The following is a 27,747-nucleotide window of genomic DNA, read 5'->3' as shown; positions in this document are numbered from 1 at the left end:
TTAATATATTTAAGTGCTATGATATTGGGTACATATATATTGAAAATTGTTATATTCTCTTGGTGAAGTGGCACCTTTTTCATTATAAAATGGCCTTATTTATCACTTGTTAAAGTTTTTGACTTAAAATCTATTTTGTCTGATCTAAGTAAACCTACTTTTGTCCTCTTACAGTTTCCATTTACATAAAATATCTTTTTCCATCCATTCATTTTGAGACTCTGTTGTGTCCATGAAGCTGACGTGATTCTATTATAGACAAACATATATTTGAATCCTGAATTTTTTTTAATCCATTCAGTTACTCTATGCCTTTTGTCTGGAGAAATTAGTCCATTTACATGTAAAGTAATTTTATTTTTTTAAATTTCTCAATGCATTTTATTACATTTATGGTTGTACAATGATCGTCACAACCCAAGTTTATAGCATTTCCATCCCAAACCCCCAGTGCATCCCTCCACCTCCAACCTGTCTCATTTGGAAACCATAGTTTTTCAAAGTCTGTGAGTCAGTCTCTGTTCCTCAAAGAAGTTCATCGTGTCCTTTTTTTAGATTCCACATATAAGTAATAGCATATGATTTTGGTGTCTGTCTGACTGACTTCACTTAGCATGATAATTTCTGGGTCCATCCATGTTGCTGCAAATGCTGTTATCTCTTTCCTTTTAATGACTGAATAATATTCCATTGTGTATATGTAGCACATCTTCTTGATCCACTTCTCTGTGGATGGACATTTAGGTTGTTTCCATGTCTTAGCTATTGCATGTAGTGCTGCAATGAACATTGGAGTGCATGTATTTTTTTGAGTCATGGTTTTCTTTGGATAGATGCCCAGGAATGGGATTTGTGGATCAAATGGTAATTCTATTTTTAGTTTTCTGAGGAATCCCCAAACTATTTTGCACAGTAGTTGCACCAATTTACATTCCCACCAACAGTGTAATAGGGTTCCATTTTCTCCACACCCTCTCCGGCATTTATTGTTTGTAGACTTTTTGATGATGGCCATTCTGGCTGGTGTAAGGTGGTACCTCATAGTGGTTTTGATTTACATTTCTCTAATAATGAGTGATGTTGAACATCTTTTCATGTGTTTTTTGGCCATCTACATGTATTCTTTGTAGAATTGTCCATTTAGATCTGCCCATTTTTTGATGGGGTTGTTTGTTTTTTTGGTATGGAGCTGCAGAAGGTGTTTATAAATTTTGGAGATTGAAAAAATATTGTATTGGGGAAATAACAATAAAAAATTTTTTTAAAAATTTTGGAGATTAATTCCTTGTCAGTTGCTTCATTTGCAAATATTTTCTCCCATTTTGTGGGTTGTATTTTCTTTCTTTTTTTTTTTTTTTTTTTTTTTTTTTTTTTGTCTTTTTAGGGCTGCACATGCAGCATATGGAGGTTCCCAGGTTAGGGATCCAATTGGAGCTGTTGCCACTGGACTATGCCAAACCCACAGCAATACCAGATCTGAACCCGTCTGCGACCTACACCACAGCTCACTGCAATGCTGGATCCTTAACCCACTTAGTGAGGCCAGGGATCAAACCTGCAACCTCATGGTTCCTAGTCAGATTTGTTTCCTCTGTACCACTACGGAAATGCCTATCTTTTCTTTTTGTTTAGGGTTTCCTTTGCTGTGCAGAAACTTTTAAGTTTAATTAGGTCCCATTTGTTTATTTTTGTTTTAATGTCATTAATTTAGGTGGTGGATCTGAGAAAATATTGCTGTGGTTTATGTTAGAGAGTGTTTGGCCTATGTTTTCCTCTAAGAGTTTATAGTATCTGGTCTTATATTTAGGTCTTTAATCCATTTTGAGTTTATTTTTGTGTATGGTGTTAGGGAGTTTTCTAATTTCATTCTTTTACATGTGGCTGTCCAGTTTTCCCATCACTACTTATTGAATGTGCTGTCTTTTCTCCATTGTATATTCTTGCCTCCTTTGTCATAGATTATTTGACTGTAGGTGCGTGGGTTTAATTCTGGACTTTCTATCCTGTTCCACTGATCTATATTTCTGTCTTTGTGCCAGTACCATATGGGTTTGATGACTATAGCTTTGTAGTATAGTCTGAAGTCAGGGAGCCAGATTCCTCTGGCTCTATTTTTCTTTCTCAGGATGGCTTTGGCTATTCTGGGTGTTTTGCGCTTCCAAACAAACTTTAAAATATTTTGTTCTAGTTCTATGAAAAATGTTTTTGGTAATTTGATAGAGATTCCATTGAATCTGTAGACTGCCTTGGGTAGTAGTCATTTTGACAGTATTGATTCTTCCAATCCAAGAGCATGGTATGTCTTTCCATCTGTTTATGTCACATTTGATTTCTTTCATCAGCATCTTATAGTTTTCAGAGTACAGGTGTTTTGTCTCTTTAGGTAGGTTTATTCCTAAGTATTGTATTCATTTTGATGCAATGGTAAATGGGATCATTTCCCTAATTTCTCTTTCTGATCTTTTGTTGTTGGAATATAGAAATGCAATTGATTTCCATGTATTAATTTTGTATTCTGAGACTGCCATATTCATTGATGAGCTCTAACAGTTTTCCAGTAATGCCTTTAGGATTTTCTAGGTATAGTATCATGTCATCTGCAAATAGTGATAGTTTTACTTTTCCTTTCAAATTTGGATTCCTTTTATTTCTTTTTCTTCTCTGATCTCTCTGGCTAGGACTTCCAAAGCTATGTTGAGTTAAAATGATTATTGTTAGGTAAGGACGTACCAATCCATCTTATTGTTTTCTGGCTATTTTGCAGTTAGGTTGTTCTTTTCTTCCTTTCTTGATATCTTCTTTGGGAATTTTAATTTTCTGGAGAGGTATGGTTTGATTCCTCTATATCTTTTGTTTATCTATTATAAGATTTTTCCTAATTGTTACCATGCGCTTATATAGAATATCATATAGATATAATAGTCTATTTTAGGCTGATAACAACTTAACTTTGATTGCACATCAAAAATTCTGCCCTTTTACACTTTCCCCATGTTATGATTTTGATGTCACAATTTACCTCTTTTTTATAATGATTTTTATTTTTTCCATTATACTTGATTTACAGTGTTCTGTCAATTTCTACTGTACAGCAAAGTGACCCAGTCATATATAAATATGTATATATGTGTATATATATATATATACATATATATATATATATATATGTATATATATATATACTTTTTCTCATATTATCCTACATCATGTTCCAACACCAGTGACTGGATATAGTTCCCTGTGCTATACTGTAGTATCTCAATGCTTATCCACTCCAAATGCAGTATTTGCATCTATTAGCCCCAGATTCCCAGTCCATCTCACTCCCTCCCCCTCCCCCTTGTCAACCATAAGTCTTTTCCAAGTCCATGAGTTTCTTTTCTGTGGAAAGGTTCATTTGTGCTGTGTATTAGATTCCAGATATAAGTGATATCATGTGGTATTTGTCTTTCTCTTTATGACTTACTTCACTTAGTATGATAATCTCTAGTTCCATCCATTTTGCTGCAAATGGCATTATTTTGTTATTTTTTATGGCTAAGTAGTATTCCATTGCATATGTATCACATTTTCTTAATCCAATAATCTGTCAATGGACATTTAGGTCATTTCCATGTCGTGGCTATTGTGAATCATGCTGCAATTAACATACAGGTACATGTGTCTTTTTCAAGGAAAGTATTATCCAGATATATGCCCAAGAGTGGGACTGCTAGGTCATATGGGAGTTCTATATATAGTTTTCTAAGGTATCTCCATACTGTTTTTCGTAGTGTTTGTACCAGCTTACATTCCCACCAACAGTGCAGGAGGGTTCCCTTTTCTCAACACCCTTCCCAGCACTTGTTATTTTTGGACTTATTAATGATGGCCATTCTACTGGTGTGAGGTGGTACCTCATAGTAGTTTTGATTTGCATTTCTGTAATAATTAGAGATGTTGAGCATTTTTTCTTGTGCTTGTTGGCCATCTGTATATCTTCTTTTGAAAAATGTCTACTCAGGTCTTTTGCCCATTTTTCCATTGGGTTGTTGGGGTTTTTTGCTGTTGAGTTGTATAAGTTATGTATTTTAGAGATTAAGTCCTTGTCAGTTACATCATTTCAAACTATTCTCTCATGGCTTAGGCTGTCTTTTTCTTTTCTTTCTTTTTTTTTGTGGTTTCCTTTGCTGTCAGTTTGATTAGGACCCATTGGTTTATTTTTGCTTTTATTTCTGTTCCCTTGGGAGACTGACCCAATAAAACATTTGTACAGTTGATGTCAGAGAATGTTTTGCCTATGTTCTCTTCTCGGAGTTTGATGGTGTCTTCTTTTATGTTTAAGTCTTTAAGCCATTTTGAGTTTATTTTTGTGCATGGTGTGAGGGTGTGTTCTAGTTTCATTGATTTACATGCAGCTGTTCAGTTTTCCCAGCATGACTTGCTAAAAAGATTATCTTTTTTCCCATTTTATATTCTTGCCTGCTTTGTTGAAGATTAATTGGGTTTATTTCTGGGTTCTCTATTCTGTTCCATTAGTCTGACTCTCTGTTTTGGTACTAGTACCAAACTGTCTTGATTACTGTAGCCTTGTAATATTTCCTGAAGTCTGGGAGAATTATGCCTCCTGCTTGGTTTTTGCTCCTCAGGATTGCTTTGGCAATTCTGGGCCTTTTATGGTTCCATATAAATTTTTGGATTGTTTGTTGTAGTTCTGTGAAAAATGTCATGAGTAATTTGATAGTGATTGCATTGAATCTGTATATTGCTTTGGGTAGTATGCCCATTTGATGATATTAATTGTTCCAACCCAGGAGCATGAAATATCTTTTCATTTTTTTGAATCCCCTTTAATTTTCCTGATTCATGTTTTATAGTTCTTGACATATAAGTCTTTCACCTCCTTGGTCAGATTTATTCCTAGGTATTTAATTTTTGTGGGTGCGATTTTATTTTATTTTTTTAATTATTTATTTTCTTTATTTATTTTTTCCCCTGTACAGCATGGTGACCAAGTTACACATACATGTATAGATACTTTTTCTTCCATTGGTGTGTTGCGATGTAAGTATCTAGGCATAGTTCTCAATGCTACACAGCAGGATCTCATTGCAAATCCATTCCAAGAGCAATAGTTTGCATCCACTAACCCCAAGATCCTGATACCTCCCACTCCCTCCCTCTCCCCTGGGCATCCACAAGTCTATTCTCCAAGTCTATGATTTTCTTTTCTGTGGAAACCTTCATTTGTGCTATATATTAAATTCCAGTTATAAGTGATATCATATGGTATTTGTCTTTCTCTTTATGACTTACTTCACTCAGGATGAGAGTCTTTAGTTCCATCCATTTTGCTGCAAATGGCATTATGTCGTTCTTTTTTATGGCTGAGTAGTATTCCATTGTGTATGTATATCACATCTTCCTAATCCAATCGTCTGTCGATGGACATTTGGGTTGTTTCCAGTTCTTGGCTATTGTGAATGGTGCTACAATGAACATGCAGATGCATGTGTCTTTTTTAAGGAAATTTTTCGCCAGATATATGCCCAAGAGTGGGACTGCTGGGTCATATGGAAGTTCTATGTATAGATTTCTAAGGTACCTCCATACTGTTCTCCATAGTGGCTGTACCAGCTTATATTCCCACCAACAGTGCAGGAGGGTTCCCTTTTCTCCACATCCCCTCCAGCACTTGTTATTTTTGGACTTATTAATGATGGCCATTCTGACTGGTGTGAGGTGGTATCTCATGGTAGTTTTGATTTGCATTTCTCTAATCAGGGATGTTGAGCATTTTTTCATGTGCTTGTTGGCCATCTGTATATCTTCCTTGGAGAATGGTCTATTCAGGTCTTTTGCCCATTTTTCCATTGGGTGGTTGGCTTTTTTGCTGTTGAGTTGTATAAGTTGCTCATATATTCTAGAGATTAAGCCCTTGTCTGTTGCATCAAAGATGTTTAGAACAAAATAAAATTAAAAAGAAAAGAGAGACATCAAAATCATAAAATGTAGGCAAGGGAAGTAAGGAAATAAATAGATTCTTTTTTAATTTTCTTTTTTTTTAAATTTTAGAATGGTAATGAAGTGTTTGAATCTACATGACTGTCAGGCTAAAACACTCAATTATAGGAATGGGTTAACATACTTAAAAAAAAACAGGGCAAGCACAAATCAAAACCAAACATTACAGTCACAAAAAATGAAAAGCAGAAAATAATTGGAGACCATCCAACCAAAAAAAGAAAGTAAGAATGGAGAATCATAGAATCAACTGGAAAACGAGGTTTAAAATGGCAATAAATAATCATCTATCAATTATCACCTTAAATATCAATGAACCGAAAGACACAAAGTGGATAATTGGATAAGAAAGCAAAAACCTTCAACCTGCTACCTACAAGAAACTCACCTTAGGACAAAGGACACATATAGATTGAAAGTGAGGAGGTGGGAAAAAATATTTCATGCAAATGGACATGATAGGAAATCAGGAGTTGCAATACTCATATCGGACAAAGTAGACTTTAAAACGAAGCCTATAAAGAAAGACAATGAAGGACACTATTTAATGATTAAAGGATCCATTCAAGAAGTGGATATTACTATCATCAACATATATGCCCCAAATATAGGAGCACCCAGATACATACAACAAATATTAGCAGACATAAAGGGAGAAATTGATGGGAACACAATCATAGTAGGAGACTTTAACACCCCACTCACATCAATGGACAGATCCTCTAGATAGAAAACCAATAAAGCAACAGAGATCCTAAAGGAAACAATAGAAAAGTTAGACTTAATTGACATCTTCAGGACACTACATCCAAAAAAATCAGAGTACACATTCTTCTCAAGTGCACATGGAACATTCTCAAGAATTGATCACATATTGGGGCATGAAACTAACTTCAACAAATTTAGGAGCATAGAAATTATTTCAAGTATCTTCTCTGACCACAATGTTGTGGGCGTAATTTTAAAAGGTATTATATTTTTGCATTCCTTTTCTAATGTTTCATTGTTCGTATACCTCTTTTTATGTTGTGTATCATTAACAATATATTTTAGATACAGTTATGTTAATACTTTTGTTCTTTAATCTTTATAATAGAGTTAAATGGCTAACACAACACCAGAATTAGGGTATTTTGAATTTGACTATTTAGTTACCTTTACCCATGTGTTTTATATTGTCATATGTTTTCACGTTACTAATTACTGTCCTTTCATTTCAGCTTTAAAAACTTCCTTTAGCATTTCTTATAAGGCAGCTCTAGTGATAATGTACTTGCTGAGCTTTTTTGTCTGTTTGGAAAAGTTTTTATCTATCTTACATTACTTACAAACAACTTTTCCAGATAAAATAATTTTGGTTAGCAATTTTTTTCTTTTAGCACTTTTAATATATCCTCCCACTCTCTCTTGGCCTGCAATATTTCTGCTGAGAAATCTGCTGCTAGCCTTACGGGGATTCCCCTGTATGTGAGGATTTTTTTTTTTTTTCTCTTGATACTTTTAAAATTCCTCCTGGTTTTGTTTTAGATAATTTTGTAATATTTTGTCTTTGAAAAGTACAAAACTAATGGGAACTAATGGTCAAAACCACCTGACAGTACCTTTTCCTGCTAATTAAGTATTAAGAATCCCAGCATTAAGACCAGGTTTACATAAATTCTTTGGGATGGGTAAAGTTGTAGTAGTTGCTGTTTTTACACATTAAAAGTTATTTACTAATGATTCTTCTAAATAAATATAATGTTCCATTGAGAACAGTGGTAGTCCAGAATATGTAATAGCATCCTAATTAAATATATAAGAATCCACATTACTGGCTTATAGCAGTAATAAAATAATTTTGCCTAATTAGCATATCTGCTTTCCCAATTAAATATCTGCCTCACTCTCAGATACATTCCCTCCCTCAGCTTCTATAAAATAACTGGATTCTAAATTGCAGGGTAATAACTGCTCTTTGTAAAGAATTCTGGCAGATCCTCCCAGCAGAGTAGCTACGTAGCAGAGCACACTTCTAGAAATAGAAATCTTGTGAATGGTGTGTCTTTTTTCCTGTGTGTAATGCCAGGTGTGCACTGAACAAGGACCAAGGCTTTTCTAGAAGTGGGTCTGAGCCATCTCTCATTTTCTGGTAGAACATGCATTTCTCCTTGTGCTGGGTCAATGCATAAAAGATTAGTTATCAGAAAGGACAGCAAGAGAGCTCACCTTACTTTGTTTCATTTTTCTTTTTTAAAACCTGGTCTCTTGCTCTGGATGTATGGAGAAGAGGGCCCTTGGCTTTTAGAGGAGCAATGGGAGAGAGTCTGAGCCTTAGCTTTGGTATAAACTTATTCTTTTCAGCACAGAAAGCCCACTCTGCCTACACCCTGTGTACTTCACTCCTCTTGCTGAGGCCTCTCATCAGAAGATTTTCTTTCACACTCTCATGGCTTTTTCTCCTTCATAAGAAGCTGTCCTTTTGCTCTGCCCTGGCTCTAGGTCCTTCATGCTCTGCCCACCATGTGTTTTTGCCTTACTTTATAACGTGTTCCCATTCCCTAGTGATCTCTGTCATGTAGGAGCCACAAGATGCTATGGAGGAGAATGTCAGACCAACTAGCAGCTCTGCCTCAACACAGTCTTCCTGTGGGACTTTGGTCAAATTACTTAAAATGTCTGAATCCTAGTTTCTTTAATAAGAAATAGGGAATAGAAGTATATTCTTTGCAGTGAAAATTATTTAAAGCATTGAGTGTACTGTTGGTACATGGTTGATATTACATCTGTGCCATTCATATTATTTGCAGATCCTTTGTAATTGAAAATTGTTTTTAATTTTATATTTTAGCAGCTAGAATAGAACCTAAACACAAAACCATGGTATATATAAAAACTGAAGTAATCTAACTTTACTGCTTTCTAATTGTGTCATTTGAAGAAATCCCTTAATTGTTCAGTCAGAATTTTATTTTGTAAAATTTGGCATAATGACAGTAAGTATTCCATAGTTGTATGAAGATTAAATGTGATGATGTATCAAGGTAATTAACAAAGAACCCTACTCAGATATTCAACAAATATTAAAAACTGTTCTTTAGGAAATTCAGAGTGAGGTCAAGGCAGCAGTAATTGTTTCTATAAGTTGAATTGGCCCCTCTCCCCAGAGTTCACTGTCTCCTAGATATGATATTGGGGTGGGGGAAGTGGAGGACTTCAGGGGTTCTCTGGGCCATGGCCCTCATGTACAAAAGGCGAAACTGAAGTTCAGGGAGCTTTGGGGCCTGGCTTAGGCCACACAGGGAGCTAATGGCCAAGCCTACTGGTGTCCTGGCTGTTTCCACAGTTCCCCAGGGTCTGACCTCTCTGCCACCTCTTATTTCTGTGCCTTTTGACCTACAGGAGTGCACAGCAAGGCCTTTGACAAATAAACAGTGGCCTAGAGATTAAACTGCACCTGAAGCTGGTTATGCAGGTTCACTTAGCATTTGAACCAAGGGCGGAAACTCAGCTATACCCAGACTGCAAAGGATTAACCCATTCTCAGACTCAGCCTGTGAATTATTGCCCACTTGATAAATACAGAAAGAGAGAGAAGAGCTGAATCTCATTAAAAGAAACAACAAACCTGTATACATTTTTTAAACAGGCCAAAAGATAAAAAAATAAAAACAACCAAAAAAAAAAAAAAAAACCAAAAACAAAAAAGCAAAAACAAAACACCAGTAACAAAGGAAACAATTGGAAATGAGCTAAATGTATTTGGATACATGGAAGAACATCCAGATAAACATTCTTCTGGCCATCTCATACATCATGGATAAGAAGGGAAGATGATGGAATACAGTGGAAAAGATTACTTCCTGTGAGAAATTTTGGGAGCCATCCTAGAATTCTGTCTATAGTCATCATGTTTCAAACATTATTTGCAGCCACATTGGACTTCTTTCTGTGCCCTGAACAAGATAACTTTACTCCTCCATCAGAATCTTTGCATTCGCTGTTTCTTCTGTTTGGATAAAAGTTTTACTTAAAAGTTACATTCACAATGAGACATTTCTGATCATTCTACTTATAGAAATCCTCCCTGCCTTCTCCTGGAAATATCCTCTTTAATCTAGCTTCCAAATACTTATCACCCCTTAAGTACTGTTCACTTACTTATTGGCTTGTGTGTTTATTGGCTTTCACTGTGTCCCTCCCCCAATATAAGCTTCTTCAGAGAAAGGACTTGTCTTTTTATTGTTTTATCCCCAAGGCCTGGATCAGTCCTGGCACACAGGAAGCATGTGATAAGTTCTGACCCAGCACATACATGGATGCATGTTTTGTGGAAAGATAGGAGGTAGAAGGTTGTAGAAATGAGTCATGAGGAAGGAGGATGTAGTGTTTAGCCTGAGCTAAAGACCTCATATGATTGCTTAAGATTTGAACATGATCCTAAGAGCAGTGGGACTCTCTTGAAAAGACAATGAAGGTGGTAAAGAATGTAAGTTCACAAGAGTGTTCCAGCTCCTGGTGGTCCTGTAACACAGCCACTCCCCATCCCACCCCTACATGTTTAGGAAACACTGAGCTTTGAGCATAACACTTAGGACCAGGTGACTTGACACACATCCAGCCATCCTCCACTGCCCCCCAGCTCTGATTCCCTTGGGGTTGTAGAACAAACATTCCTTCCTGCTTTACCCTTTCCAAAGGAATGACAAAATATAATCTTAGATACATAGATGCTGGCTCAAAGGAGAAGAAACATGCACTTGGACTGTTAATTATTCAATGTTAATTTTCATATATCTTTTACAGGACAGCAAAGCAAATACACAGCCATCAGAACCTCCTTCTTTTCTGTCAAGTCTCAGGATGTGCCTCTTTCCCAACCTTGAGCTGAACACAGTAGATATGGATGTAAGTTTCCAAATCTGCAGTTAATTAAGTCCTTCCTTTGGTACAATATTATTTTAAAAAATCCATGATGGTTTGTTGTTAAGGAAAAGATTCCCCCATGTGACACATATTGGGTACATGTGTATAATAAGCTTTGGGATTTTAGCATCCCCTGACAATTACAGTTCTTGTTATATCAGCTGTTTTAGCACAATTTCTTGTTAGTTATTTGAGTTTAATTGTATTTATGCCCAGACATTAGCATGTAGTATTAGGTTCCAAATTTTAAATGAAACTTGTTTATATCATTTTTTGAGATGCTTCTTTTCCTCATTTCCTATTAATTTTCCCAATAATTGTATTGAGTTTTTACTGATGGAGGGGATGTATTCCGAACCTAGGACCTTGGCTTAGGTAGTATTACACTCTAGCAAGTGGTATGGTTTTGTATGTCTAGATAGATATGTGTAGATATGTATATTATAAATATATACAAATCAGTGATACCTTTAAGTTCAATGGATGAATAATCTCAGCTATACATATTTTCATTCATAGAATTACTCCTGTGATACAGCAGACATGTGATCTTGAGGCAAAATCTGAGCTAAGCCCAGATCGAAGTAAATGAAAGTGGTGCCTGTTTAGGAGTTTCATTGGTCAACCGGGAATTTCCTCTCTAGTTACTTCTCAGTAAACTGAGATTTCACTGATGTGAATTGACAGGAATTGCAGGGTTTGGTTCAGCTTACCAGAGAACCTATGTCCTCTGGGCTTGAGACCAAAGTACATAATTAATTTTTTGCCCACGCCTGTGGGAGTGGCACAACTTGTCATAAAACAGGCTACTGGCATCCTTACACTTAGAGGATATTTGTTTGACTAGAAAGACAGAGGAAGAAGCTATTAACTACAACTGTGTTCATCTTCTTTCAGAGGAGAGAAAATTGAGCCTTAGGGTGAAAAGGAGAAGGTTCAGAAAGCATATCTGATGTGTCTGTGATAATTATGTTTACATGAGTAAGAGGTGTCAGAGTGACATTACTCATGAGACTGATTTGAACAGAATGTTGCAAATCACTTTCAAGATTTTTTTTGGACCTCCCCATATTTTTGGATGTTGGAGTCAAGATTACTGGCTTTGGTAATTAATCCTTCCCAGCCTGCATTCTTTGCTACTGAGCATAGCAGTGATTCAGAGGCCCAACCTGCTAAATCAAGATAAAGCTTGACCTCTGGAAGCAGAAGCTTTTTTCTCACTTAGCCAGAGAAACAAAACCCAGGAGAACAATTGGTAAAATCAAGAGAGTTCCTATTTGAAGAGCTGCAGAGAGAACTTGGAATATCCATTTGGGGCATTTTTGAGGCTATTTTAAGGATATAATATAAATAATTATAAATTCAAAGACAGAGTTAGTTGGGTTCTGTGTGTGAGTACAGACATAGGGCCTTTAAGAGCTGTGATGTTTTCAAGGGAACCATTGATTTCAACTGAACTTTATCACAACTGATCTGTCATGGCTGCTACATCTGCAGGTTGATTTGCCTAGTTGGTTCCACAAGAGCATTATACTAATATTTCAGCTATGCATAAAGGAACTTAATTGGTTTCATTTGACCAAAGCTAAGATGTCTGAAATCATTTTGTCCAATAGACCATCATTATCTTTATGTTCCTTTGCAATTAGTTATAAGGCGTTTAAACAACTTCTCTGACTTTAGTGGGATTGTGTAGATAAAATTATCACTTTGCTTTTCATCAAGAAAGGGAAATGGGATCACTTTTTCACTATGAAATCAATTAAGTTTTATAAGAAATTAACTCCAGAATAGACCCTTCTGAAAGGGAACAAACTCTCTAGCATGGGCACCGGTGCTTGGCACAGGAAAGGTGCTTTAAAGAACATTTGAGGGGGTAAATGCAACTAAATGGCAGTTTTCCTGTTCTTTGGAAAATAATTTCACTAATCATTCAAACAGCTTAAGCTTGAGATTTTTGAGACTAGAATCAAGAAACATTTGATCGAGTGTGCTGTTGTCTATTTCCAGCTCCGCAAATATTAAAGCCTTAATATTTCTTTGAGTTTAAAGATCAGTCTGGGGTGGGTGGGATAAGCCAAGAATGGAGAAACGTCTTCTGTTTTGAAGAACAAATGACACATTAGATATTTTCTCTGTTTACTGCTACCTGTGTCTGGCCTCACGGGGCAATCTGAACTTGCTTTTATTGTGACCCTTATCACTCAGCCCTATAATTGTGGGAATCCTCTATTTCAGTAGGTTACACACTCTTTGAGAGCAGTATCACCTAACTTTATATTCCTAGGAACCACTTAGTGCCTGGAATATCCTAGGAGCTCAAAAATAGAGGACTGAACCAAATAATTAAATGGTGGAATTCTGAAAGCTTTTTTGAAGCTACTGCATCCCTTCAGTTCTTGTATGTGTGTGTGTGATGTATTTATGTGTATGTACATCTCACCCAAGATAGCACTAGTCTCATCTAATCCTATTTCTTATTATATTTAGTCTGAATTTAATTTTACACTCCCAGGCACACACAATCTCATATATCATTCCCATCAGACACACATCAGTTGCAACAATACACACAACTTCTACTCTCTCATTTTTAGTCTTTAAAAGCGAAAAGAACAATCTTCATATTTCTTTCATTCCCAGAAGCCAAACCTTTTTGTTGTCAGACACCTGAACCTCTGTCGGTGAAGTTGTAGTTCACTCTGAGAAATTTTGCCTTTTATGATTCAGCTTGAACAGCAGTTGTAAGTGTGGAAAGATATTGGCCCTTATCCTCAAATTTTTTGCTCCAACATTCTTTGCATGGCAGGCTCATCTTAGGGCAACTCTCAGAAGCCTAACCTTTATAGCGTAATATTTATGGAGATTCAGAGAGGGTGGATGCAACTCAAGAATTAAAACCCAAGCACGGTTTTCCTTTAGATCAACTTTTCCACTCTTGGCTCATTTTGGTATCAAAAGCCCTAGACTCAGAGGGGACAATATGTGAGACAAGTGTACTTTCTTCAGTGCTATAGCACAACATTTAGAGGGAGGATTCGCAAGTTCTCTAAGGTCTAAAATATTTTTTCTAATACACGTGTTTGAGGCGGAGAATCTTATCAGTAGATAAGAGCAGAGAGGCTGCCATCCCACATTCCACGAACTCACTTCCAGATGGTTTAGAGACTGAGGGGTGAAAAACTCAAGCTCTTCAATCAAGTCAAACAGCCCACACCTTTATTGCCCCATTTGTTTAGCAGCCTGTCATGGGCCTCCTAACATCTCAGAATCAGCCATGGGGGCAGCTGTTTAATTAACTCCTCAAGGCTGCATTTTGGTGGGGGCAATTCATTTATTATGAAAAACAAATTGAAAGCTCCGAGGGTTTTTTTTTGTTCTTATTTTTCTTGAGCGGTTACTGTTATCTGGAGCCTCCAGCTCAGTCCACATAGCAACGATGATTTTTTTTTTTTTAAAGGAGCCACTTGATCTTTTGTGTTGTTACTTTTTCTCTTTTCATTTTCCTAAATTGGTCTGATTATCTGACTTGAACATGGAGATATTTCTTTTCCTTGGTGACAGGAAATAATGACATTTTTCTGGACTTTATTTTATTTTATTTTATTTTTTGTTTGTTGTAGAAATACCACAATTGCAATACTAACTTCTTATAACAGTGACAACAGTGCAATTTCTTATATGTTGCACTGTCCCAGGTTAAAATTTGGTAGTGAATAATTTGGGGCTAACTTGATTCTAATAGGAATTTGAGAACTTACTGTCATATACCTGTATGGTGCTAAGGAAAATACAGAAAGAGAAAAGAAGACTCCTGGCCTTGAGAAATTTATAGTCCTGCTTTCTTGGAAAATAGATACTCATGTTTTTATTATTTTTAGTTTTTTTTATATAGAGATAATTTTTTTATTTAAACAAGATTTGCAAAGACATTATAGGATATTCCCATATACTCTTCACCCAATGTCTTCTAATGCAACATCTTACATAACCATGATATCAAAATAACAGATTGACAGGGACGCAATACTATTAACTAAACTGTTAACTTAGAGACTTAACCCAGTTTTTCCACCAATACCCCTTTTCTGTTCTAGGATCCCACATATTGCTTTAGATGTTGTTCCTGCTTGGTCTCCTCCAATGGGTGACAATTTCTTGGTCCTTTAATGTCTTCCATGACCTTGACAGATTTGAAGAGCAGTGGTCAGGTATTTCATTGTATGTCTGTCCCTCTGTCTGTCTGTCCTTATCCTTTTAGTGCCTATTGAGAGTCAGCCTCTTTCAGAATGCTTCCTGGAGGAAACGTGCAAAGATTTAAAATAACATGGACTTAGAGTAAGAGCTAGAGGAGTTCCTCATTTTTGACATGAAAAAAATGAGTTCCAGGGTAGAAATCAAGGATTTTGCTCAAAGTGAGACAGTTGAGGATGTTGGATTAGAACAACCTGGCCTCCTGATTTCTGAGGCAATGTTGGAATTATCCCTCTTTCCTATTTGGAATTTGGGGGAAAATTAATTCCTGGGGAAGCCTGACCCCTGGGTATGCCCAGAGACTGAGCTCCACAAGCTTTCCTGCTCCCAGCACAGAGCCTGCTCTGCAAACACCCTTGAATTCAATCACGCTTCAGAGCACCAAAATGTTGTAAATGGCTGAAGATGCTTCTCCCAGATATGAGCTAAAACTGCATAGAAAGGTAAAAACTGGGCAAGTGTGAGTAAGATCAAGGGAGAAAAAAAGCCATATTGCCTGAACAACCTAAGATGCTTATAGCAGAGCCATGATTGTTGGCAGGAGGCCTAAGGAAGCTCCTCAGATGGTGGGTAATGTTCCCCATCCTGTGCTCTTCCTCACCCACAAACCTTCAGGAAAGGACCTGTCTTTCCCTCTATCTCAGAGCACTTTCTGCTGTCTTACTTCCTGAGGAATGAGTTCATAGAACTTGGCAGTCACAAATTCTCTCTTACTGGATCTCCATTGAGTCTCTCTGATTTCACACCCCATTTACTGAGGTCCAGAGAAGACCTAGCAAAGCACTATGATCCTCACACCTCAGTATTTTAATATGTGGAGTGAGTAATTGGGTCAAGTAGGCAATCCTTAGCCATCTAGAATCTTTGGGAGACTGTGTAAAACTGATTACAATGTGTTCTAGAAAGCAAGTTCATGCTCATCGTTAGTGCTTAGAAATTTGCACTTGATCCTCGATATTTTGTGTCGTCTTCTTGGATATAGAAGAGCCTTCTTTTGGCATCCTCTGTTGGCATCATCCCAATGTGTTGCAGGTACAGAGTGGATTCACCTTATGCTTTGGAGCAAATGCAGAGCAAGCAGGGAAATGGCCTGGGGGATAAGAGTCCTGGCTTCTGTTTTCAAGCATCCCATGACTATGTAGCTTTGGAAAAGCACCTGCACATCTGTGTTTCAGAGATGCTCCTAGCCATGCTTTTTTAGAGTTAACTTGACTGGCCATTTTTAAACTGGATAATAAAAAGGAATTTTAGAAGTTATCCTGATGGGGGTAGGGTTACTGAAGTGGGTCAGTCAAATCTTTTGTGGCAAAACATAAGTTTGGAATAATATTCCAAGTAATCTATTGCATAATATTAAAAAGTAAAGATTTTGCCATCGGTTGAACAAATCTGGTTTTAATACCAGCTCAGCCATTTACTCTGAGTTCCTGGGGCAATATGATAAACCTTTCTTCCTCTTTAAATCAGAAATAATAGGAGTTCCTGTCATGGCGCAGCAGAGACGAATGAAACTAGAAACCATGAGGTTGTGGGTTTGATCCCTGGCCTTGCTCAGTGGGTTAAGGATCTAACGTTGCTGTGAGCTATGGTGTAGGTTGCAGATGTGGCTCAGATCCTGCATTGCTGTGGCTCTGGCATAGGCTGGCAGCTATAGCTCCGATTTGACCACCAAACTGGGAACCTCCATATGCCACGGGTGTGGGCCTAAAAAGGATAAAAGTCAAAAAAAGAAAAAGAAACAAAGAAATAATAACTGTAACTCCCTCTGAAGTTACTGGTGAGGATTAAATGAATTATGGAGTGAAAATGCTTTGCACAGTGCCTGGTGCTTTTTAAGGGTGCTGTTGATTATAACAGCTCTTCCTTCTGTAATATTCTGTGGTTCTGAGACTTGAACCTGGAGGCCCTACTGGAGCACTGCCCCCACAGTCACTACTTTATTCAGGGTGAAGATAGTTTCTACACCTGAGATGTCAGACGCTAGCAGGACAGGTGTCAGCCCAACCTAGGAACTAGGAGAAAGGCCATGAAGGTGGTCCCTGCCATGCCATCATAGCTTGAGAGTTTGTGTGAAGGTGACAGAAGTTTTCTCGTGCTCTTTCAGTGGGTGGGAGACTTTGAGTGGTTCTGTTCTTGGTCCCCTCCTTCTTTTCTTACCCCAACTGAGCAAGGCTATTCTGGGGCTGTGTATTTTGGGAGCCATAATGAGGTACTTCTCATCATACCTTGCCATTTTCAGGCAGCTTTTACTAGCCGCCTGGACATGGGGACAACCTAGCAATTTAAGAGCTATAGTGGACCAGGCTGGAAATAGAGCAGCCAGAGCTGCTGCACAATGAGATGGGAGTGGGGGATTTGCATTGTCTGCTTTGTAAAAGAGGAAGGTTAGAATGACTTACAAATATGGACAGAAATGTTCACAGAGGACCAGAATCCAAACGCTCTTGTGCCTGGAGAATACAAAAGAACAAATGCTCTCTAAAGTAGCAAAGACCCAACTTCAGCGGATGTGGAGTGGAACGATGGGCTTTCTTCCTTTGCCAAAGTGTCAGGGCCGTCCAAGCTGCATGATCATGATTCATTTCGAGCTCAAGTTCTATAGACATGGGAATAGGTTTGAAGAAAGTAAAGCTGTCAGTCACATCAGCCTCTGAGGCAAAATGCTACCCATATAAATTCCTTCAAATTCCAACTGACCAATCATCCCTTCTTTTCCCCACACAACATTCTAGAATTTCAAAGCCCATCTTCCTGGACATGATTTTCCAAAGCTGGAGCACTTTCCTTTTTTAGCTCTGAAGCTAAGAAAGTATTCCATGGAGCAAATATTCCTGGACTCACAGTCTCACACCCAAAAAGGATTTATTTTCTGATGCCGTAATGCAGACTCTTTGGAAAAATATAAGTACGTATTGATGTCTAATTTAAAAAAATTACATTTCCTCTTCTGACTGGGGGACAAAGGAGAAAAATGCTGCATGCATTAACATTTAACTCAAATTTTCGAACACAAAATGTTGTTCAGGCTTCAAACTCAGGATAAAGGAAATGCTTGTCTCCAGGAGCTGACACTTCCCTGGTCATATTTCAGATACAATTAGCCTCCATTGATGGTGGTGGCTGATCTATCAAATGAGCAGCTAATCTTATCTGCTGTTCACAAATGGCTCAGATGGTAGCTTGTGACTTTGATTACTGGAAGACTGGACCCCATCAGACGGCTTTGCTCCAAACAGTGGTCCTTTCTGCCTCCTGTTCCTGGAGATCAAAGCACTCTCCCCTCTCCCTATCTGCAGGGAAGCTCATTAGAGGGAGGCTGTCAGGGTTATAATCATGCAACAGTTTTACTTCTGGGTTATAACGCTTTCCCCTTCTTATCAGCCTGTGAGGTCCAAAGTGAGAAGGATAAAGGAGGTACCGATGACATCTGATACATTTAATAGGCTTACTGGTGAATGCCTGGGCCCCAGCTCTCCGCCACTGCTGCCTCACTGACTACTTACTAAAGGACTTCCCTCCCCCTCAGACCTACAGGGATTGTACCTTATGGGGGGGTGGTGTTGGTGGAGGGGGAAGGGGGGAGGGATCCATTGTCCCCTAATGGTTGTTTTATTATAAGAACTATAGAAGCAGAAAATCGAATCAAATAGGAGTTTCTAAGTTCAAAGATATGCCTTTAAGTGTCATCTCTTTCACTCAATAGCTGTGTGCACTTGGAAATTTTGCTGTGATTTTCAGGTTTCCTTGTAAAATGTGTAAATTAATACTTTTCTCATTTGGACTTAATAGTCAGATCTCAAAGTTTCCTTCTTCTAGAAGTCTTCTCTGACAACCTGAGTTTTCACCCTTTCCCTCCCCCATCACCTACCTGAGTTAAAGCTCCTCCAGGCTGAGTCTCTCCTCCCTCTTCTGTCTTCCCATAGCCCCTGGGATTACCACTAATACCACACTTATCATGCTAGGCTTTCTGTTGACTTGTCTTTTTCTTCTCGGTAGACAGTGAAATCCTTAAGACATAGGCGGTCGAGGCTCTATGCATCAAAGGATGCCTCCAACAGACAAACAGTTGATGCTAAATGAGTGTTTGTTGTCCACAGTGAATAAAGTACTGATACTAATGTAATTTTCTTTTTTTATTTATTTTTTTATTTTTTCCCACTGTACAGCAAGGGGATCAAGTTATCCTTACATGTATACATTTTTTTTCCCCACCCTGGTTCTGTTGCAATATGAGTATCTAGACATAGTTCTCAATGCTACTCAGCAGGCTCTCCCTGTAAATCTATTCTAAGTTGTATCTGATAACCCCAAGCCAACGTAATTTTCAAAGTACAGTGGGACACAGAGCCTTTAGAGCTTCATAGGGCCCTATGTAGATGACCTAAGGTAGTAGTTCAAGGATAGGGCCCAAGAATCTACATTTCTAAAAAGTTCCCCACTTTGAGAACCACTGATGTGATCCAATCTTCCTACTTATAATTGAGGAAACTGAGATCAGGGTGGACAAGTGGCTTGTGCAAGGTCATATAACCAGAGGCACTCCTTATTTCTAAAGAGTTTATCAAAGTAAACTTGATCTCATATAGGGATCAATGTGTGTGTGTGTGTGTGTGTGTGTGTGTGTGTGTTGGAATTTACGGGAAATAGGTCTTATGTTTGTTAATTTATGTCTAGCTTCTCAAGACTTAAAACTTGTGTCTTTTAATTTTAAATCCCATGGCCATTTTTCAGCATGGTCATTTCACAACATGTTGTTTTCATGTAAAAAGCACTATAGTCATCCTGCCAAAATACTGGCTCAGTTACTATTTTGTTTGTTTCTTATATAAAAGAACCCAGCTAACAGAAAAATCAGAGACGGACTCTGAGTACCAAAGGACAGGCTTGGTCTCCCCGTCACTTGCTCCAGCATAATCTAGGTCAGGTCTTTACCCATCTCACTGGCGGGAATGTGGAGCTCTCGCCAGCAGCTGTCATTACCCAGAAGAATGAGAAGCAACAACTGTTATCTATGGGAGTAGAAGGTTGGAGCCGGAAAGACCTAGCTTTATTTTTCATTTCTTCACTCTCCCTGGTAGAGCAAAACTGCAGGGATTTAACCTCTAAGAGACTCATTTTGCTTCTCTGTAAAGTAGGAAACATATCTGCTTCCAGGTTGTTGTAAGAATTAGAAGAAGAGATTTGAGTTTTAATCACCTTTTACTGTCTGAAACATACCACGTACTTAGCCAACATGAGGTCCCATCTTTTTCTTCTTGTCTTCACCTCCTCCCCATCCCTCTCCCACTATTCCCCAAAAGCCAATACTGGCAGAACTTGAGTAAAAAATGTAATCCAGCTGGAAAAATAAGCAAAATACACTCTTTTTTAAAAACCTATAATCCTTCTGATTTATTTACTGTTCTTTCCTCAACATTAATTTAATTATGATATTTTTTTCATGGAAATCCATTTAGAACTTTTAAGAAAGAAATTAGTTGTAGTTACAATAATGACCTTTCCATTAAATATAATTTGGGAGGCATTAGTACCAATTGTAATTATAATGGAATTTATGTCTGACACATTATAGTTCAAGCGATGAAAGAGAGCCAGGCACTCCTAAGAAATCAGTGACAAGCTTATCAGAATATTAATCTCCTTCATTTACTCTTTAAGAGAATAAATAACTAATCAGTCACTGACTGCTAATATAATATATAACCCTTTTGCTAAGATGGATGATAATTTAAGCTCAACAGAATATATTTATTTAACTGTCAGAAATCATGACCCAGTTTTATTTGTTTTAAATGACAATACAGTAAAAGCCAGGCTAGCTATAATGCTTGGAAAAATGGAAAATATTTGAGTAATTTTTAAATTAACTTTTGTTAGAAATAATACATTCCATACATTCCATCTTAAGCATTAAACATATATCTGAAATGTTTGTTAATTATCTAGTTTTACTAAGTGGTTTCTAAGAAATAGCCTCAAGTCTGTGTTAGACCATTCCTAGAGTTCAGTTATTTTGACCATCAAATCTCATGGCAAATCATTTTAGCAGAAGTTCTGAGAAATTAGGAAAATGTTTGTTGACCCAGACCGTAACTAGCTGTTACAATTCTGAATAAATTTTAGGTATTAACCGACTTTGCTGTGACTTCATTTTTCCTCCTATAGAGGAATAAGGGGACAAGATCCCACAGAGAGAGGAGAGCACTCATTTAAATTTTGGATTTGCTTTTTATGGATTTTTTTCCCACTGACAATTATAATGTCCCTGAGTACTTCATCGTGATTATGTTGAAGTCCAGGTAACAGAGTAGGACTAACTCTTCCCTTTCTTGGGGACAGCAGGCCATGCTTAGCCCAAGAGAATGCTGTGCATGAGTATTAGTCACATCAAGAGAGGGGAATCCCTCTATCTCTACATAGAGGGACTTTTAGCCAGTGAAACACTCTAGCCCTCTCTACCCTTCACTCCTTTGAAGGAGGAAAGAGTTAGTTGACGAGTTAGGAAAATAAATTGGAGTCAGCATCACTTTCTCTTTAGAAATCAGCCTGCCTTCAGAGAGAGAGTGCTATCTGGTTTCCTCTCAGTTGTTTGAAGAGCAATCTTGGAGCAGAAGGTTCTGCTCCTTCAGGGACTTGAAGAATTACTGAGCACTGCTAACTACTGGATAGTAAATTTGTCTACAATGGGGTGAACGATCCACAAACCCGCTTCGTTGAAAATCTAAAGTTATACTCTCTAAGAATCTTAGGAATTAACTCAGGATGAAAGGAGTATTTACTTACTTGCAGGGCCCTCTGTCAATGCCTGCAGAGCATGTGGGAATCTTGATTCTCTAGGACTCATGCCAGCAGCTCCATATCCCATGTGTGGACACTCAAACCAGAGTAGGGCTCAGTAAAGGTTTGATAGATGAAAGAGCAAACGGAGTGCTGAAGACTTCTTGTGATTCTCCATTTCCTGATGTTTATTCATCTAACAGAGCAAAAATAGCTTCTGTGATTGAAATGCCTTGGATGTTTCATGTCCTTTGTTCTTACCCAGTTACCCCTTTCCATCTACCTCTAGTGTAGGTGTGTGTCTTCTCAGACTTCCATTTCTTATTGACCAGGACTGCCCTCAGAACTGAGTGTTTAATATAATGTGAACAAGAGAACAAGACAGCTAGTCTGTTACTTAGCTCTTCTGAGAACAGAAAGGCGGTGAGATGGAAGCCTCTGTGGAGATACACAGTTGTCTTTTGGGCACATGCTTTTTGCTGCCTCCACATAGACATGGGCCTTGATGTTTCTTCTGAGGAATTGTTTTATTGGGGATGTAATTGGGCCAATAAATGCAGGGGTGGCTCTGAATCATGCTTTCTAAATGATGCTGGAAACATTTAAACAAAGGGAGACACCTGTTCTAGGAAGCTCTGCCTGCTGAACAATATCAATTCACCCACCCCCACAGCAGTGGGCTCCTCTCTGGGTCTGATCATGGTTTTCCTGACTCTGTGAATCCACAGAGTAGACATTCACTCAGAGAAATTAAGCTCGGAGACTGTCATTTATTTGAGAAACGGTCTACTGAAGGCTATCCTGCCTGGGTTTTCATGGTTAGTGACAAGGCTGGTGAAACCTGTTCATGACTCAGAAATCTATTTGAACTTTTAGCTCAGAGATGAAGGAATTTCTTACTCATTTAATCCTATTCATTTAGTCACCTATTCATCCATTCATTCATCAGATGTGTTTGAAATGCTTATTTTGTATCACTCTATATTAACTATAGGGAGAGGGAGGATACAGAGGTAAATAAGACATAATCCCAGGGAGCTCCCAGGCTGGTGGAGGAAACAGACATAGATGCACAAAGTCATAATGAAGCCCAGCATGTTCCATGATGCTAGGAGCACAGGAGAGGCTCACAGAACTCTCCGTGCCAGAGAATCAGTTGAAGGGTTTTCAGAGGAGTTGGCATAGTAGGTGAGACCTGAGGAACTGAACTGAGGAAACAAGATGCTTCTGCAGCCACTGGGGCCATCAAGTGCAGGAGCAAAGTCAACAGAGTCCTGTTTGTTAGGAATCTAGTAGGGATTCTTCTTGCATGTTTTGTACAGAATTACTTCTTTAGGGACTATCATGCATCTTGAGACAGTGTCTGTTGGTGATATCCCAATTTACATCAGACACTGTGCTTGGCAGTTTTATATATTATGCTTATATCTTATACCAACTCTGAAAGTTTAAGACCTTACTCAAATTTTCATAAAGGAACTGAAGGTAAGGGTGGATAAGTAAATAATTCACACCAATAAGAATACACCCAGGGCCAGGAGGTAACATCAGGGCTTCCCAACTTCAATGTGTGGTCTCTTTCCAGTACTCATGCTGCCTCTTCAAAGAGCAGAAAGCAAGCAGTAACAAAGAACTTGTGAGCAAAGAAGTGCTGCCTGTTGGAGCCCCGCTCAGCTCCGATGCCTCCCCAGTCTCAGGCTGGTAGCACTTGATGGGGAGCAAGGTCTCTTATCTTCAAAACTCTATTGGCACCGGCTTATCTATAGTTCAATAGCTTCTCTCTCTCTCTGAAGCCCCACCCCCACCAGTGTTATTTCTGATCTAGCTGGTTGGAACTTATTGCCAAAAATCATGGCCCCGAGGAAGCTACACTCCTATCTGCCTCTAACATGCCAACATTGACAGGTCCCCCCATGAAGCACTTTTCAAAATATTTGGGAAAGAATAGCTCTTTTCTCCTCACTCATCTTTCACCAGGCTGGTCCACACATACCATCTTCTAGAAACAATGCCGAGTGGGGGCTAGGCAGCTGAGAAGAATGCTTCCCGGGTTGTTCCTTTGAGTTCCAAACGAAACTATGTTTAATTGGCCTCCTGATTCTCAAAGATGGAGTGGATATTGTTTGTGGCTCATTTTCTCCATGCAATTTTAACAAAGTAATGCCTTCAGAGATATCACGTAACTGAAAGACAGAATTAAGCCAGAATGGCAGAGCTCTGGCAGCAAGTCGCCCTCTACTCGTGTTTTTCATTGAAAAGCATATAGGATTACCTTATTGTTCCAGATATTAGCTTTCCTTACCCAGCATATACATATTTAAACAGCATAACAAATGGGCTGCATTACAAAGCACCTATATGTCACCAAGGCCCAGAAAGCCTGTGTTGTGCCAAGGCCTGCAGACATCTTTCCAAGATCCCTCCCAACGCAGAGGCACATTGTCTCAGTGCTTGGGGTGGGCCAGCCAGCCTGAATTTAATAGCAAACATTCTCGGGTTTTGTCAGATCCCATGCGTAACACAACTTTCATTTGAATGTGACATCTGCCTGCAAAGGAGCAAACCCCCAGCACCACCAGTACACTGTGTCATGCCAGAAACCAGAGAGGCGCTCTTTAGGGTTTTCTTCCTCATGCTGGGGCTCAGGCTCCAGACCGTACCCTTGCTTATTCTGGAGCACGTTATCAACCTCATGGTTCAGGGTTAAGGGTTGGGTTGGGGTATTGTTAGTGTTTTCATCACTAGCGGAAATGTACAATCTGACAGTCACCATGCCCGCAGATCAAAGGCAAAGGAAGGTGTTATCTGCTGCCGGCTGTGCTGTGACTCTGAGCACATTTCTGGTGGGCTGACCCCAAGGTGAGCTGGGGTGGGAAAGAGGTCTCTAGTGTATGGCTGTCTGGGGTGTGGGCTTACGGAGGCGGCATTCTAAGAGCAAAGTCTCTGTCCCTTCCTTTGGGGTAGCCCCACTATGTCTAGCCTTAAAAGCATTGGAATACTTTGAAACTGGTTTTTGCTTGACGTGGAGAGAAACATGTCAATTTGTAGAAAGATTAGCCTGGTGGAAGTAAAGTGCTCTGAATTATTATCCAGGTCTGCCACTGGTCTGCTTTCTGACTTGGGGTGAGATCCAAATGCCCTCTCAACTGACCCCACAACCAGTCCCTGCCTGGAGCATGCCCCTCTCACCTCTGCTTTACACATGATGCTCTCAGGGGTGGGGATATTTCGTTCTCTTTTCCTAGCAGAACAAACTGAAACTTTGTCCCCAAGTCTCAGTTTATATGTGCCTCCTGGCTGATGCAGTGAAAAGAATAACCTGTCCCTTCCTCTGTGTTCCCATTGTCACACATTTCTTTTGGTGTGCTTACCTCCAGGCATTGTTTGTGTGTGTATCACTGCTACATGTGAGCACATCAAAGGTGACCTAGTCACTCTGGTCACCAGGTGCCTATTATGAGCAGCATTGCTGAATAGATGTTGGACAAATGAATTAATGCAGGAGAGAACAGGTGGATGAAATGAGGAGAAAGAGTTCTGTGCATCCTTGGGGGAAAGTTGTTTCCAGTTTTGCCCCAAGAAAATGGGGGATGTTTCTGCAGGAGGCAATGTCTCCTGGTCCTCTGGTTGCTTCCATTCTCTTCCATTGTGCATGTAGTTGCAGAGGGAAGTCTGTGCTCTTCAGTAGAAGCTTTCCTCCCTCTCACATTCATATGCTCTGCATTCAGTGCTTGTGTTTGCCTCAACCTTTGTTAAAGCATGAAGTTTCTTACCAAAAAATGTTCTGTTTCCTCTCAAGTCATGATGTCTGCCAGCTTCTGTCCCTTTCTTTCCTTTCTGCCCCAGATCCATGCAGCTATGCTAGCCCTTCCTGAAGGTCTTGACCATTTGTATTTTCTAGACATAGAGGACTGAGCAAGAGCTGGAACCGGCCCCTTAGTTTTGGTGCCATGTTGTGGCAGCTTCCAGCTTGAAGAGTCTTGTGTACTATGCCAGCTGACGAAGAGAGGTTGACTGGCCCCTGGGGGCTCTGGCCCAGGGAACCAAATGACAGAATCCAAGAGTTAATCGACTTTCACCAGTGGGAGTCAGAGGACAGAAGAAAGCCTTTGGGAAAAAAATTATCTCTCCTTCCTCCTCAACCCTGTGAATTATTCTGAGAAGCAGTAGTTCATATGATCTCTCAGGATGATGTGAGGAAAAGAAAAACCATCCATGATTCTCGTGAAACTGTAGCCACATGGGCAGTGTACCTCTTCCTTTTATATGTTCCTCGCCTGACTTTCAGTTTTACTTCTGTCCTGGTTCTCTGTGTTGCACTTACAAGTGTTAGCGAGTAAGCTCCATCCTCAATCTATGTTTTTGATGAAACCTGGCCTCAGACAGCCCCCTTGCCAACTCAAGTTATACTGACCTCCTTCGTCTGCTAATAATAATGTGTGCCCATCTCATTTGCTTTCCACACAATATTACAATTATCTATTTATGCGTGTCTTTCTCCTTCTGGATTATATATCTACTGAAAGCAAAGACCACCGTGTACTTATTTTTGAATCTCTGGCCCCTCACACAGTGCCTGGCATAAATTAGAACTCTGAAAGTAGTAAATATTTCCTGGATGGCTGACTATGGAAGAGAGCTAGATTTCCTCTGATCAGAGAGAGATTCCAATAGCCCTATGAAATATTTTAAATGGTTTGCTGTTTCAGTGTGTGGTCTCTTTTGGCTTCACCTAAATCGAGTTAGAGATGATGCTAGCAATTGCATCACACTACAAGATTATACTTTTATCCAATAATTATGATAATAATTACTACAATATGCTTGGCACCTATATGTTACCATGCTATTAGATATTTCACATATATCATCTCGATATTGCAGCAAACATATTAGGTTGTTATTATATACTTTAAGATCTTTGGAAATGTAGCTGGACAACCAGCCTTGACCAAAGACATTCTTGAGACTGTTTTAAAGGTTGTTTTAATTACAGTTTTTCAAAGGAAGCTTTCCTTAATGCATCTACCAACATTTACCAGTCAGCACGTAAATGTCCAAGGGCAGAACAGCTTTTAAAAAAACTCACTTCATTCTAAATTAACATTAATGTGACTTTACATCCAAGCATCCTTACTACACTTTTTGTTCTTAAGAATGTGTAGGTCATATTGTGATGTATGCTCAGGACCATAGAACTCGTCACCTCATTCACTCTGTTTCTCTGTGTTTCCACCAAGATTGTGTAAGTTAGCAAGATGTCAAGGAGGGATTTATGACCAGGGCACAGCAAACAATTATGGGATTCAAAGTTGGGCTTAACCTGTTGTATAAACCTTTAGAAATCATACGAATATTTTGCATGTGTATTTCAACTTTCTAGACTAAGTTAGGCTCAACTTTCTAGAGAAGTTAGGCTCAACTTTCTAGACTAAGGCTTGTATCAGATTCTCAAATGACTTAAAAATCAACTAATTCTAACTCTCTGTGTACCTCCAGTTTGGGGTAGGCTATGAAGAGTGGAGCAGATCTCACTGCTGGGGTCAATTAAATTCTATATGACCAGGGATCCTGGCAATTCACTTGCCTAAGTACACACACTTTAAAAGGCACCTGAGTTGAAGCTTAGGCATGATGGAGGTCAACATCGCAGTATTTGCTTTTCTCTCTTAAAAGCTATGGGACTCAACCTTCACTCTCGCTTGTCCTCCCTGCAGTGTGACTGTTGTCAGAATTTCATATTATGATGTAACCTAGCACAACTTGTCCAAAACAATATTAGATTTATTCCATTTGTTAAAAGGAAGA

At 38.8% G+C, this 27,747-nt stretch overlaps 2 long non-coding RNA genes across 3 annotated transcripts in view; one reads left to right on the top strand and one right to left on the bottom strand.

The window, feature by feature from the left end:
• The window catches only part of LOC106509892 (uncharacterized), a 545,897-nt gene that overhangs the window by 235,825 nt on the left and 282,325 nt on the right, over positions 1-27,747 (top strand). For both annotated transcript variants that reach the window (XR_002342970.2, XR_014842534.1), the window contains exon 4: positions 10,789-10,890. This is a non-coding gene — a long non-coding RNA (uncharacterized LOC106509892). The remainder of the gene's footprint in view (positions 1-10,788; positions 10,891-27,747) is intronic.
• LOC106509894 (uncharacterized) overlaps positions 14,774-27,747 on the bottom strand; it is a 434,988-nt gene continuing 422,014 nt past the window's right edge. The window contains exons 7-9 of the long non-coding RNA XR_014842537.1: positions 21,946-22,135; positions 17,562-17,758; positions 14,774-15,204 (exon numbers count right to left, since the gene is read on the bottom strand). This is a non-coding gene — a long non-coding RNA (uncharacterized LOC106509894). The remainder of the gene's footprint in view (positions 15,205-17,561; positions 17,759-21,945; positions 22,136-27,747) is intronic.

This window comes from Sus scrofa, chromosome 3 (assembly GCF_054392235.1).
Source record: "Sus scrofa isolate SSC_HxYL_T2T_F1_AM1 chromosome 3, Sscrofa_HxYL_maternal_Yorkshire_Landrace_v2.0, whole genome shotgun sequence".
Lineage (NCBI taxonomy): Eukaryota > Metazoa > Chordata > Mammalia > Artiodactyla > Suidae > Sus > Sus scrofa.
This window is presented reverse-complemented; position numbering and strand designations above follow the sequence as displayed.